Here is a 16,919-nt window from a genome sequence, read left to right as displayed (position 1 = left end):
GGGGTAAATACGTCGGTAAGTCTTGATAGGTGGTGTAGATGATATTGAATAACTTGGTCTGAGAGTCCAGGATGAAAGATCGAAAACCTGCGTCGATAGGTGTCGAGTCTTCCAGTTAATACCGGTAAAAATGACAATTTGGTGGTACTTGTATAGTCTACTTGCAGACACCGACCTAGAGATTATCAGAGTCGTATTTACCGCCCTTGAAATAAATTGTTAAGTTTTGAACAATTGAAATTGCATGACATCATTGAGCATGATGGTTTTCAAAAGATGAAAATGTGATTTACTTTAAAAAAAGGGCATAGCATGACATGTGCATTTCATCTCTTGAGACTTGTATAAAATGTATATACTTTGTTAAGGATTTCCTACTGGGCTTTATGCTCACCGTACGAGATTTTTGTGCAGGAAAAGATGTGGTGATCCCGCCAAATTAAAGGCGAGGAAATATGTGTTGAGAGTACAAGGCTCTCATTTTGATGTAACTCTGTTTGTAAGCCAAGGGGCTGTATTTGTGTGGGTTTGAATAACCATTTTGTGTAACCAGGCCTAAGCCTTAGAAACTTGTAAACCCTTAGGGGTATTTATTTGTTTATGTTATTTTGATTTGAAATGAATGTATTATCGCCTGAAGACTATTTGTATCATGTAATGCAAGTGTGGGAATTTATTTTCAATTTTACTTTAAAGAACCATGGTTATCGTATTATCATTTGGGTATAAAAATTGGGGCGTTACATAAAACATTTTTTGAATACATGCTGAAAATGAGCTGATAGCTAGAGCCATCTTTTCGTCGTTAGAACCATCGTTCGGTCGAGTCAACTTTTGGTCACTAGAGCCATTGTTCGCTCGAGCCAACTTTTGCAGACTGCAAATGTATTAAAAGCTCATAATGTTGGCTCGAGGCACCACTTGGTCGCTCGAGCCATCTATGAATTTTCTGGGTTTCAAAACATCAAATTTGAGTTCCAAAAATGCATTTTAACATTTTAAAAGCTTGCATTACCATTTCGAACTCATGGAAACACTTTGATAATCATAAAAACATTTTAGAAAACTCAAATACAAGATCATTCACAAATCATTTGCTCAAAATCTTTTGAATTTTCCAAAATTGAGTTCAAAAGCTCGTGCATGTAAGAAATTCCTTTTCAAAATATGAATTTAAATGGTAAAACATGATGATTCAAACATGCATGTGCCAAATAACTGACAATAACAACTTAGATGCTTAAAACCAAACTCAACATGGCAAACCTCTTCATATTTATGCACGCATGTAGAAATCTTTTCCAAATTCTTTTTCTTAACTTTCAAATCATGGAGATTAACTTCAAAACAACTCAATTCGTGAATGCATGTATAAAATAGTTTCAAAACTCAACTTAAACAACATATTCATGATCAAAAGCAAAGAATCATGACAAAATCATTCATGCATGCAAGCCTTATTCATCTATTTGGCATTCTTTAACTAAATACATACAAATGATCTCATATAATTCATGATTTCAACTCTAAATCACATAATCTTCAAGAATTATAGGTTAGATTCAGAATCTTGACGAATTCAAGCACATCTTTGAGATTCTTCTTCAATTACACACTTTCTCTTTCTACAAGTGAGTTCGCTCTCTCTCTCTCTCTCTAAAATGTCTCTTTCAGATTTTTACACTAAGGAATGAAGAGAATGAGCTCAAGAATGAGCTTAAGGCTCTATATATAGAGTTAGAGTGGCTTATTACAATAATTAGAACATTGGACCAATTAATAAACACAACTTAATTAATCACACTGAATCAATTTTTAATTAAACTCACCAAATGGCTCTAAAAATTCCAATTAGCTTATTCATGTGGCCAATTTCAGTTTCTTACGTCATTTAGGCCATCAATTTTAAGTTCTAGATAGGAATCTCACCAGATAATTTCTAAATCAGACAGATAGGTACAAATTAATCACATGGCTCATTTGACAATTAAAATTTAACACATAATTAATTAATTGTAATCATGATTTGCATTTTGGGATCATCACAAGTTGTAAGTCAAATTTGATAGTATAGTAAAGCTAAGTATTAATGAGTAATAAGTTGAGTCTCATTCACTAATAAGTAGGGTTTAATTGAATAGTAAGTGAAGTGATAATTGACACAAATCTTTTTATAGATTTAGAAAACCTAACATAAATCAAATCATATAAGTGATACAAAACTGATACAAAACTAAAAATAATTGTTCAATTTATCACAACAATAACCAATGAGGTTAACTTGATTTGTCAAAACTTATACACTTTACTAAGAGATTAGTAGTTCAAACCTCTTCACCTGCGTGTGAGTCTTATTCCTCATATATTTTTCTCACTTTGGAAGTTTTTTGTTAGAGTTTGTATTATATTCAATTTTCATTACTATAATGGTAATTCATTAAATTTCATTGTAATATCTTATATGAATCAAATCCGAAAATAAAAAAATAAAAAAAAAATTATCACAACAATTAAATACACTCAGTACTTGATATAATTACACTTACTATTTCATATAACTAGTGGTAAGTAAAATAATTTCGTTATAAATCTACTTATCATTTCTAATGATAAAACATAATTTAATAGTAAAATAACGGGTGAAACATCAATAAATTTCAAAATGTAATCTTGTGAATGGTTTAATCCTATCTTTTTTTCTTATGAACCTAAAAGTCTCGTTAAGAGGGAAATTACATATAATGGTAGTCATTTGCACGCTTGGGTTTAATTTTTGAGAGATAAAAATGAGTTTCTCTAAATGTAAAATTATACATTTGGGTCATCTGTACTATAGAGGTTTTGGATTTTTCCTCCTTCTGGAACAAATACGAACAAGAACGCAACACTCCAATGTGACATTCCAATATAACACACTAACAAACTACTTAGTGTATTTTTTTTCAAACGTAACAACTTAACACTCTAATATAACACACAAAAAATCTCTTTAGTATACTTTTTCCAAACGTAACACTCCAACCAATGTAATCCCGAACGTAATATTCCAATGTAACATACACAAAAACACTAAAAAACCTATTTAATATACTTTTCTTAAACATAACACTCACAGTTTGAAATTATACATTTGCCCAAACTTACTATGGAATTTTTGTACTCCTTTTGGAATGATTTGAAGAATCCCACATCTTTTTTTTGGAATGTTACATTAGAATGTTATGTTTAGGAAAAGTACATTAAGGAATTTTTTTGGAGTGTAACGTTTGGTAAAATTATACTAAAGATCTTTTTTGGAGTGTTAAATTAGAATATTATGTTTAGGAAAAGTATATTAAAAAGTTTTTTTAGAGTGTTATGTTTGGTAAAAGTATACTAAGGATTTTTTTTTGGAGTGTTACATTAGAATATTACATTTGAGTGTTACAATTTGAAATTATACATTTGTTGAAAACTTACTAAGGAGTTTTTGTACTTCTTTTGAAATAATTTGAAAATTTTCACATATTTTTCAAATGTTTGAAAAATCTCATATTTCAAGTCATTTTTGTACTCATTTTGAAATGTTTGAAGAATCTCACATTTTAAGTCATTCCAAATAAAAAAGATTTCCATATAAAAATTCATTCCAGATTTGATTCACATAGATTGTGTATCTTACCTTTTTAGCACAAAAGAAAAAAACAAAAACAAAAAAAAAGGAAACACAATAGAAATAAGGGTATAACATTAAATTTAATTTTCAAATAGTATATTAAATCTACCTTTTCAAAATCAATTAGACTAATTAGTCTATAAAAAAATCTTTGAGACTAAATAAATTACTATTCCTTAAAATGAGATTTATTAATAAATTTTCCTAAAATAACTTAGTTTTTGTTTAATGGTAAGTGGTTTGTTAACATGTGACAAGCGAGATCATATTTCATAATACAATAATCTACTTTTGTGTATAATAACTTATCACTTATTTCTAAGGCCTAGTTTGGGAAGACTAAATAAGTGCACTTTTTGACTTTTTATGAAATATGGGTTGGATTTGGGTTAGGTTTGAAGTGATGTGTTAGAGAGGTGATGTGACTTAAATAAGATAATGTGACTTAAATAGGATAGTGACTTTTTAACTTTTTGTCTTTTTCAATCATGTCAAACTTGACCTTACTTACCATCACTTGTTTAAAAGTGACTTACCACTCATTATGAATTAACATACTACTTGTTTTGAAATGACTTACTACTCGTGTGAGACTCTCTACATTAGTTAGATTTTATAAATGGTACATAGTGGGTGTTTAGAAAGTGGGTTTTTTGTAAAAATTTTTAGTTGTAGGATATTATTAGAGAAATTTTTTTTTGTGTTTGGAAAGATAGTTAGGTTTTTTTGTGATTTGATGTGATGTTTGTGAGAGACATAGTGAAATGATTATGGAGTTTGATGTGATATTTTGTTTATATTTGTTTTTTTTTTAGTTTTGTAACTAATTTGACTTTTAGTAAAAAAAAACGTAAGTGAAACATGAACACGTAAGTGAAAAAAAACTAACTTCCTAAACACCCCTTTGCTAATGAGTTGTAAGTGAAATTATATTGAATAACATTTTTTTGACATGACACATTAATATAACATGAACACGTCATAAGTAAAACATGACACGAAGTTGGGTTAGCATTAAAATAATTCTAACACGCATCCAAAATGACACAACCCAACACAACATGATACCAATCCCTAGTTAAAGTGAGAAAACATATTTGATTAGATAATCAAATGGATGCTAGAGTGTCTCCAACGCTGCATATTTTCTTTCATCAAATTTAAATATGGTGAAAAGACTCTAATTTTGGTGCTCCAATGTTGTCATCAAATCAGTATCAAATTGAGAATATTTTAAACTTTTTATCAAATTGGGGATGACTGGTGCCTTTTATTAAAATATTGTACATAGTTATTCGAGATACAGAGCAGGCAGCAGCACCAGACGACCAGCTGAATGTTCGGCTAGTTGCTCCCACGAAAGTACACTTCTTTGCAATTTATAGTAAAAATATACATTGGCCTGTTGACAAGCCAGATGTTCCCTCGATTGCCTGGTGATTTAATGAAAATTCAGAATTCTCCGTTAAAAAGCTCAATATGAAATCAAGCTTTTATTCAAATTTTTACACAAATTTTATAAAAAAAAATAATAAACATCGAAAATGCTCTTTACATGATCAAAAATACATGTACAAGTCAACCAGCACAATGTTAATTGCATATTTTTTCTTGCTAGAATCACAAAATAAATTAATAATAAAAGAAACCATTACATGCTACGATCTCAATATAATGAATAATGTTATATGTATCAATTGGTATATTAATTAGTGTATTAATAAATAATGTAGCATAATTTTAAAGGTTTTAAATATTTATAATTTATATAATGAATATAGATAGTAATAATATCATAATACATATTGATATACTAATTGGTGTATATACCCCTACCGCAATATAATTATTCTGGAACAAAAAAAACAATGATAAAGTCCTCTGGTGTCCTCCACGTTGAATTAGGCCAAGCAATCAATGAATTACTTTGTCAATTTTCATTTATTTATTTTTTTTATATATATAAAAACGTTAACCCTTTTGAGGTCTCAGCCACCTTCCTAGCCAATGAGCTCAGATCTAGAGCACCAATTCCATACGAATCTGTTTGAATCACTTCTCCAATACCAAAATCACCCAGTTATCCAGACAACCAGCCATTAATTCTAAGCCCTCGAAGTAACAAAGCCTGATTTAGAACACCGAATTTTCTATTTGAGAGAGGAAGTTTCAGCTATAGATATTGGATTCAAACACTCAAAGAACCAGGAGAGAATGAGAGGAGGAAGGCAAGGCAAAGAAGAAAAAGAGTGAAGGAACGAGTGTATCTGTTTTGCAGAGAAAAAGGGCATGGAAGTACAGAGCAATGAGAGGGGGAGGAGAGGCAAGGAGAGAGAAGATGAACAAGGAAGAGAGAGAGAGAGAGGGAGAGAAGAGACTTGTTTTACCTAACAAGTCACATCTTTTATTTTTGGATAAATTACATTGACACCTCCTTAAATTTGATCCGATTACATCTCATCACCTAACGTTATAAAAATTATATTCTCGTCACCTACATTGACACCTCCTTAAATTTGATCCGATTACATCTCATCACCTAACGTTATAAAAATTATATTCTCGTCTTTGTAGTTAATAGTTTCATATCATAAACCCTCTTCTTATATAAAAGACAACAACTCCGAGTAAAAAATAGAGGAAATTATATCGAAAAAAAAAAGTAAAGCAAAGAAAAGAAAAAAAAATAAAGCACAGTAAAAAAATGGAGAGTGTACAAATTTAATGTCTTTTGATACCAATGTTAATTTCGTCTAAACAATTACAATGACAAAAGAATCAACATAATTTTCCAAATGTTAAAAAGTGATACGTATTCATCAAGTATAGGCCTAATTTACCCATTTTTGAATGGTCAGAATTTTAGATTCCCATCTAAAAGGTTTTAAATTGTTTTCATGTATGTACACAAATACCACTTTTGGGTACAGTTAGGATTTGAATCCTAATTGTGTGCATTTCAATGCAAGTTTGTAATCTAGTTCCAAAGACAAAATCTTGATTTTCTGTTTAATCTCTTTTATAGGAACATTTTATGAAATTTTGTCCTGGCATTGTTAAAAGGGGAGATTATTAAGATTTTTATCCTAAAAGATTTTGTGTTTTGACAATATCTTTCGCCAAAACTTATTTTTAATTATTGGTTCAAATTCTTGTTCATTATCTTCTTGATCTCATTATTCTTGGCCTTTTAAATTGTTTTTAATGGTTGGAAGTTTCATGCTCAATATTGCAATTCAAGATAATTTTGGTGGCTCAAAGACTTTGGGGTCAATTGATTATTGACATAATCAATTTGAGATTTTGTTGAAGAAATTTTTCAAAGCATGCCTCAAAAATGAATCTTGATCTTTTTTGAAATAATCACGTTAAACGGGATGTATTTAAATTTTACAAAAGAATTTTCCCTACTAAATCTAGATTTTTCAAGTACTATTGTTGGACCCAAAGAGACAATTGAGTCAATAACGAGATCGCGTAATGAGACAAAAAGAAGAGTCAATAATAGTGTGTCCAATTGTTCAATAGATAAAATAGATCAAATACACAATATATCTAAGGGTGTAAATTTGGCCTGGCCCGGCCTACCCTGGGCCAGGGTTGGTCCATGTCAAGCTATGCGAGCTCTCGTCAATTCGGGTTAGACTGGGCTGATCCATAGGCTAGAAAATTAGTCTCAGGCCCAGGCCCAAAAGGTATTTCGGCCTTGGGCGGGTCTGAATTTTTTTTTTCTATTTTTTCACTAAAAATGACACTGAGTCTTGAGTTGGCTGAGCCAGGCAAGTTAGGCTTCAAAATGATGGCTCAGGCTTAGGCCCACGATCCCAAGCTAGGCTCGGACCTGGACCTAACCGAGCCAGACTCACCCTGGGCCACGAGCGAGTTTCGGGCTACCTTATAGGCCACGGGCCATTTTAACACCCCGTTACGTATCATATGCTGAACTAGTGTGTTCAAACGCATCTTATTAAAATGGTTTGTGTTCAATTAATAAAATTTTAAAAAAATAAAAATTTAATATAATAGTAATATTAATGATGTGATTTTATTAATACATAATAAAATTACATAGGGTCTATCCCATTCTTTAATATAATTATCTTGTCACATATATATGAAAAGTAAAAGCCAAAAGATAATCAGATGGTGATATCAATGGCGTAGTGTCACCATGCATTCAAGTTTTTTTTTTTTTTTTTTTTTTTCATTTTATAAAATGCGGTAATTATTTTTTAAATTAATAACACATAACAAAGTTTTAAAAATCTCTATGTATTATAACCTTTTTCCTCCGTATATTGTTTTCGATGGTCAAACTGCTAATGTGAAATTCTAGATCCATCGAATAACTTTTCCTCCTCGGATGACCCATTTCCAATTTAGGCCCCACTAACAAAAAAAAAAAATTTTGTTCTTAGAACAAATACATGCGGTGCTTTTTGGTTAAAATAGTAGAATTCAATATTTTTTGTTGATTTTTTGAGTGACAATTTAAAAAGTGTCAAGTAATAAATAGTATAAAACAATACTCTAAAATCACCAAATAATTATTCTTATAGCTTAATCATTTCTTTGCATTTTATAATAGCTAGCTTCTCAACCTTATATATGATTATTTACATACAGACCCTCTAAATTATTAAAAAATATCATTCCCTAACTATGAAAGTATATAAATAGATCTCTTAAACTATTAAAAAATATCATTTTTTCCCTAAATTATAAAAGTGTACAAATGGACTCTTAAACTCACTACAACATATAAGAGTTTTAAAGATCAAATATTTTGATTTCTAAAAGTGGAAATTTTGTTGCAAAAGACATTTAAAAGGACCAATTTCTATCATCGTGAGGATAGTCACTAAAAGGTTTTCCTGAAAAGTAAAAAATAAGACTTTTAGCGACAAAATTTTGAAAATGTCACTAATAAATAGACTTTTAGAGACAAAATAATTTGGTTTCAAAATGGTTTATTTTTTGAGACAAAATTTGTCCCAAATAAATAATAATTCATCACTAATGTCTAATTTTCATTGCTAAAAATATAATGACGGCATTTTTTGCAACAAAAATATTTGGTCTCTAAAAAAAAATTTTGTCCCTAAATTTTGATCCCCAAAACCTTAATTTTTTTGTAGTGACTATTGATTTGTTTTACTTGGACTCCTTTCATTAGGGGCCAAAATTTTGTACATTTTTTTTTTCTTCTTTTAATTTAGGGGGTCAATTTATACTCTTTTATAATTTATGAGACAGTGATTCTCAATAGTTTAGGGAGTCTATGTATAAACTTTTATAATTTACGTAGTCAAAGTGATATTTCCCAATAGTTTAAAGAGTCTTGTGTAAACAATCCAATTATATAGGGAGAGTATAGAGTAGTAGCATTAGGATACATATGTAAGATAAATTATATTTATTTATATTCTAATATAATAAAATTAATTAATTAAAATTAAATTTATAAAATTATATAAAGTACTTATTATATAAGAGCATCTCAAACATCTTATTATTTTTATTTTTTCATACTTTAAATACACAAAAAAATTCTTCTTCAACACCTTCCTTATTTAAAGAACTGTACTTTTATTTGTATACATTAGGAAGGGTTTGTGAAAACCCATCTTTTAATTATTCCTTAAAGAAAATTAATTAATTAATTTTGTCTACAGTCTATTTGAATTATATATTAGTGTAAAAGTTAGTTTTAAATTGGCTCAATTCAATCACTAACAAGACATTATTAAGAATAATAATATTTTGTGGGTGTTCAATATTTGTTGTTTATAAATTATTTTAATTAGGATTCAATATAATAACTATTCTTACTAAATACCTTAGTTAAAAATCTTAGTGTGTCAATTTTCAGAAACCCACACAAAAAAAAAAAAAATAATAATAATAATACAAACAAACAAACCGTGGGCAAACAACCCACAGCTCCTACCAAACCCACTATCTTTTATAAAATTTAGGGAAAGCTTGTAAAATTTAGGGAAAAGTTTATAAAATTTAGGAAAAGCTTGCTCTTAGAAATTGGAGAAAGAGAATGGAATTTTTTTGAGAAAATAAAATAATGGAAAGAATGAGAGGGAGAGAGAGATGTCTTCAATTTATATATATGCATGCAAGCCTTCCTTGTGCATGCAAGCATTCGGTGAGAAAAAAAAAAAAAAGAAGAGAGAAATCCCCAAAGCAACCAAGCTTAGTGATAGGAGAGGAAGAAGAGTAGGAGATTAAGGAAGCCAAAATTCTCAACCATTTTGTCACCCTACTACTAAGTAAGAAAACCCTCTCAACCCTCTCATTTTTTTTATATAATTGAAAATTTTCAGATTATGTACATTTGATACATTGTCTAAAACTGTGTTGAATCTGCCAGCATGTTACCCGAATTTTTAGATAATAGCATGTTACCCGAATTTTTAGATAATTATAAATTATCTAAAAATTCGGGTAACATGCTGGCAGATTCAAGACAGATTATTCTCGACACAGTTTCAGTTTTAGTTAAAAATTTGTATAAATTCGTAGAGAGCTCAAAAATTGTTTCCAAAAATTTCTGGATAAACTAGACATTATTATCAACAACTTTGTAGAAGAAATTATCTCAAAATTTTGAGTATAAAATTATCTAAAAATTCGGGTAACATGCTGGCAGATTCAACACAGTTTTATACAATGTATCAAATGTACATAATCTGAAAAATTTCAATTATATAAAAAAAATGAGAGGGTTGAGAGGGTTTTCTTACTTAGTAGTAGGGTGACAAAATGGTTGAGAATTTTGGCTTCCTTAATCTCCTACTCTTCTTCCTCTCCTATCACTAAGCTTGATTGCTTTGGGGATTTCTCTCTTCTTCTTCTTTTTTCTCACCGAATGCTTGCACGCACAAGGAAGGCTTGCATGCATATATATAAATTGAAGACATCTCTCTCTCCCTCTCATTCTTTCCATTATTTTATTTTCTCTAAAAAATTCCATTCCCTTTCTCCAATTTCTAAGAGCAAGCTTTCCCTAAATTTTATAAACTTTTCCCTAAATTTTACAAGCTTTCCCTAAATTTTATAAAAGATGGTGGGTTTGGTAGGAGCTGTGGGTTGTTTGCCCACGGTTTGTTTGTTTGTATTTTTTTTTTTTTTTTTTGTGTGGGTTTCTGAAAATTGACACACTAAGATTTTTAACTAAGATATTTAGTAAAAATAGTTATTATATTGAATCCTAATTAAAATAATTTATAAACAACAAATATTGAACACCCACAAAATATTATTATTCTTAATAATGTCTTGTTAGTGATTGAATTGAGCCAATTTAAAACTAACTTTTACACTAATATATAATTCAGATAGACTGTAGACAAAATTAATTAATTAATTAATTTTCTTTAAGGAATAATTAAAAGATGGGTTTTCACAATCTACCCTCCTAAAAGAAAATTTCGTCCTCGAAATTAATTCGTACCTTTAGACTCGAATAGTTGAGGGTAATTGACACGTATCATATCTTCTCGCTCCTACGTTGACTCTTCCGTCCCACGATGTCTCCAGAAAACTCGAACCAATGGTATAGTTTTGCCTCGTAATTTCTTCTCGCGACGATCTAAAATCTTGACAGGCTTTTCTTCAAATGTCACGTCTTCATCAAGATTAATTTCCTCCCAATTGATGATGTGAGAAGGGTGTGGCTCGTATTTCCGTAGCATAGAGACGTGGAAAACATTATGTACTCCAGCCAGTTGAGGCGGTAGAGCCAAACGGGACGCTACTTCTCCTAATTTGTCCAAAATTTCAAAAGGTCCAATGAAGCGAGGTGATAACTTTCCCTTCTTTCCGGAATGAACAACTCCTCGACGAGGCTGTATTTTCAGAAACACATGATCTCCAACTTTAAATGCTAAAGGTCTTCTCCTTTGATCTGCATAGCTTTTCTGCCTACTCTGAGCGGTCTCAAGCCTTTGCCTAATTAGTTTCACCTTCTCGGTAGTTTCTTGAACTAACTCTGGCCCTAAAAGAGGTGCTTCTCCGACTTCTGTCCAACATATGGGTGATCGGCAAGGCCGTCCGTACAAAGCTTCATACGGTGCCATACCAATACTTGCTTGAAAACTGTTATTGTAAGAGAATTCGACTAGTGGTAAATATTTCTCCCAACTACCTTTAAAGTCCATCACACAAGCTCGAAGCATGTCTTCTAAAGTCTGAATTGTTCTTTCCGATTGACCGTCAGTTTGAGGGTGAAAAGTTGTACTAAAACACAACTCTGTACCCAAGGCCTTTTGCAGACTTTGCCAGAACTGTGATGTAAAACGAGAATCACGATTTGACACTATTGAGACTGGTACTCCGTGCAATCTAATGATTTCTCGAATAAATAATCGACTTAAAGATTCGAGTGTGCCTGCTGGTCCTATTGGTAGGAAATGTGTCGTCTTAGTTAATCGATCAACCACCACCCAAATGGCATCATGGCCTTGCGGCGACCGGGGTAATCCTGTTACAAAATCCATTGTTATGTGTTCCCATTTCCACTTAGGTATTGGTAAAGGTTGGAGTTTCTGTAACAACCCCCATACTGTTTACTGATTAATGACCGATTGATTACCGATAATCACCGATTACTGTTAAACGAAACTGATAATGACTGATAACTGACTGATAATTGAACTGATTAAAAGTACTGAACTGACTGACTGAAATTGGAAACCGAATTGATTGAGTATATGTTAGTTAAATTGCATTCTATCTGTTTGACTGTATGATTATCTGTTCATGCTTATATGTTTAAACTGCTAATTGAAGGCCATATCGGCGGCCGAATTAGAAACCGATTGATGTTCCATGATCCTCAGAATTAATGTGATTCTATGGTATATTTATCCGAAAATTGATTGGGTACGATTAAATTAGATTAAAATAAGCTAATTAAAGAGTTTGACGTAATTACACTTTTGCCATTGTTAGTGGGCCCTTATTATAACATGTTAGAGCCTTGGTATGCTTGAATCAAACATTTTGCTTAGCTCATTTCTTGCTTTTGCCGACTAGAGGGAGAGAGTTAAGGGAGAGAGAGTTAGATTTCACCTCTTTTGGCTTGGTTTTGCTTGGAAATTGAAGGAATTGAAGTATAGATTGCATAATTGAGCTTCCTTGCCTATAATTCTAGACTTGGGTAAGAGATTTAACCTTCTAGTAATGTATTTGAACTTGTTCATGCTTAGTTCTTGAGCCTCTAGTGATTTGAGCCTTGAATTGGAGCCTAGTTCATGCATGCATGCCTTTATTTTGAAGTTTTGAAGTTGTCTTTCATAAATTGTACATGCATGCTCATATTTTTACAAGAGACCATGAACTCATCATGTTTTGAAAGATTCGGCTCCTTAGAGCATCAAATTGAAGCTTTGAATTGATTTGAATCCATGCATGTTTGCATGTTCTTCATATTCTTGAAAATGAGTTTGAATATGGTTTTAATTGACTCACCTTTGGGGCTTGAATTCATAAATTGAGCTTTGAAACTTGTTATACATTGAATTTAGTTATGTTTTCCAGATTTTGGGCCCAAGAGGTCGAGTTTGGAGTGGTAGAATGCTTGGTTTGAGCTTGGGAGGCAGATCTGGAAATTCCATATTTGGCTTCCTCGCTCGAGCGAAGGGTTCCCCGCTCGAGCGAGCACCTTTGTCCAGGGCTCCGCTCGAGCGACCATCGCGCGTAAAATCTCAGCATCCAGTATTTTTTACTGTTTTGCAGACCGCTCGAGCGAAGGATTCCTCGCTCGAGCGAAGCCTTTGATTTTGGACTCACGCTCGAGCGGAGAAAGTCTCGCTCGAGTGAGGCTCCTATTTTCAGCAAAGTTTGCGAAATGTTTTCTAAGTGTATTTTTGCATCCTCATCCCATCCTAGGCATTCTTAGGCCTAGTTTAAGACATCTTGATGAGGATATCGTTGTAGAACACACCAAGGCAAATTAGGGATTAAGTTATGATATTTCCCAACTGTGTAGCTTAGTGTGTGTTCAACCTGTGAACTGTGTAGGGTTGGCGACTGGGGAGACACGCTCTAGCATACCGTAGCCCAAACTCTGTGAGTAACGATTGTGTAAAGATATGTTCAAAAATGATTATTTTCTGAACAACTGAACTGTACTGTTTCTAAATTGAATACTGTTAATTGAATGAATGTATGTCCTATATTCTGAACTGTATTGTGGCATCCTTAGCACCTACTGTTTACTGTTACTGTTATAGAGATCTCTGTCGGTTCCCTTGTTGGAACCACTACTGTTACTGACTGATGGCCATCATTACTGTTCGGTCTTTCAAGACCTACTGTTACTGTTATGCTAATGGATGTACCACATATGACTGTTTACTGTACTGAACGATTGAAATACTGATTGAATTGAACTGTTTTCATTACTGTAAGGGCATTCATTCTAAACCCCTTTACGCTTTATGTTATTCACTGGGCTTTAGCTCACTGCTCATATATATATGTAGGTGTACAGGCACCAGATCGGAGCTAGGAGCGTCAGGGTAACTCCAGTTTTGTCAAGCCAGCCTTTGTGCCTCACTGCGAGGTTCCGAGTTGCCATGCTATGGCTTGGGGGGGTGTTTTGTTTGTTTTCCCCCGCCTGCCTTCATACTGTCTAACTGTTCTGTATAGACTGAATGTTTACCGTACTGTTATCAAGGGATTAGGTCCCTGTACTGTGTGATTGTAAATTCTGTATAGACTGTACTGTTTGTGTATGTATGAATGCATGAAAAATCTTTTTGGCATACAGACTGTCACAGCTCATTGGACATTGTTTAATTACTGTATTGGCTTCTGCCAGGCCCTGTACTCTGTTTTTACTGTATTACTGTTAAGCAGGCCTTCGGTAATCTCGGATTACTGGCCGGTTACGGTGCTAAACCCATAGGGCCGGGTTTGGGTCGTGACAGAGTGGTATCAGAGCGATACTTACCACGAGTTATACCGCACACACGTGTCCAAATGAGCTATAGGGTGTCCTAGAAAAGTTATTAGGGCATCTCATGAGCATGATAAGTGTGTGGTTATGTTATGACTGAATACAGGTTAATGTGTTAAACTGTTAAACAAATGACTGCTTATGTTTAAAACTGTTATAACTGCTTATAGTGAAATGGACAATGCAAATGAACCTGAGTCCTCATCTACTGAGGCAAGAATGGAAAGAATGGAAAGAATGATGGAACTGATAACTGCTAGACTTGAGCAACAGAACCAACAGCCTCCTCCTCCTCCGGTTCAACCGGAACCTAATGTGAATGTGAATGATGGGGATATAATTGCTCTGACCCAGAAGTTCAGCAAAATGAAACCGCCATCCTTTCAGGGAGGCCTTGAACCGTTAAAAGCTGAAGCTTGGGTTCTGGAAACAGAAAAATTATTCGAAGTGTTTCCGTGCTCAGAAGCGAACAAAGTATTATTAGCTACCTTCACCCTACAAGAAGAGGCTAGAAGGTGGTGGATGTTGATCCGTGATACAAATACTGTTATGACTTGGGCTCAGTTCAAGGAGTCCTTCTTTGAAAAGTACTTCCCACAATGTGTCAGGGATAGAAAAGTGACTGAATTTGAACAGCTGAAACAGGGCACAATGTCCGTTGCAGAGTACGAAACAAAATTTACTGAACTTGCCCGTTATGCACCGCACATGGTGGATACTGAATATAAGAAGGCCAGAAAATTTGAAGGTGGCCTTAATGTGGCAATACTTGACCGGATAAATGTCTTGAAACTACCGACTTTTGTGGGTGTTCTCGACCGGGCATTGATGGCCGAGTCGAACATTGCAGCAGTGAAACAATCTGAAACACCAACAACTGAATGGCATGGTAAAAGGCAGGGTTTCAAATTCAAGAAAGGCAAGCATAACCCGGCCAACAAGAAACAGAATACGGGGTCAACGACTAGCCCCAGCCAAGGGAGTGGATTCATACCACCCTGCTCTGTATGTGGCAACAGGCACAAAGGGGTTTGTCACAAATTATCTGGAGCCTGTTACAGGTGTGGCAAGGTGGGCCACATGGTTAAAGATTGCCCTTCTACTCCTCAAGGCAATAGCAAAGCTGCAGCCAGCGGCGCAGCATCAAATGCTCCACCAAAGCCTAACCCTAAAGCTACCGGGAAAGAGCCCATGAGGCAGGGCCGAGTGTTTGCCCTAGTACCGGGAGACGTGCAAAATACTGAGACCGTTGTGTCAGGTATCCTCTCTATTTGTACGCAAAATGCATATGTATTGATTGATTCGGGGTCTACACATTCTTATGTATCGCATGCTTTTTCACGGAAATTGAATAGACCCTTAGAACCCATGAACTATCTGCTAGCCGTATCATCACCCGTAGGGGGATCCATGACATGTGCTTATATGTACCCCGCATGTGAAATTATTGTTGGGGATATGCATCTGTTTATTGATTTACTGCCATTGAACATTAATCATTTTGACGTAATATTGGGGATGGATTGGTTACAAAAATATCATGCCACTATTGACTGTGTGACCAAGCAAGTTGTTTTCCGTCCACCTGGTTTGCCTGAATTTGTGTTTAATGGGAGTGGAGTAGTACCTCCTCCGTATTTGATTTCGTCAGTGAAAGCTGTTAAATTAATTAGAAAGGGGTGTAAAGGATATCTGTGTTCTGTACTGACTGTGTCTACTGATGATAGTATTAAAACTGATGTGAATTGTATTCCTATAGTCAGAGAATTTCCAGATGTTTTTCCAGATAATCTTCCAGGAGATTTGACTGACAGGGAAATTGAATTTACCGTTGATGTGATTCCCGGAACACAACCAGTTTCTAAAGCTCCTTACCGAATGGCTCCAACTGAACTGAAAGAACTGAAAGTGCAATTGCAAGAACTGCTAGACAAAAAGTTCATCAGACCTAGCACTTCGCCATGGGGTGCTCCTGTTTTGTTTGTCAAGAAGAAAGATGGCTCACTGAGACTGTGCATTGACTACCGTGAACTGAATAAGGTAACTGTAAAGAATAAATACCCATTACCGCGTATTGATGATTTATTTGATCAGTTACAGGGTGCACAAGTGTTTTCTAAAATCGATCTCCGATCGGGGTATCATCAACTGAAGGTTAAACCGAAAGACATTGATAAAACTGTTTTTAGAACGAGGTATGGCCATTATGAATTTTTAGTTATGCCTTTTGGAGTCACGAATGCCCCTGCTGCATTTATGGACCTTATGAACAGAATCTTTAAACCG

This window comes from Camellia sinensis, chromosome 2, assembly GCF_055761805.1.
Source record: "Camellia sinensis isolate YWXY chromosome 2, ASM5576180v1, whole genome shotgun sequence".
Taxonomy (NCBI): domain Eukaryota; kingdom Viridiplantae; phylum Streptophyta; class Magnoliopsida; order Ericales; family Theaceae; genus Camellia; species Camellia sinensis.
This window is presented reverse-complemented; position numbering follows the sequence as displayed.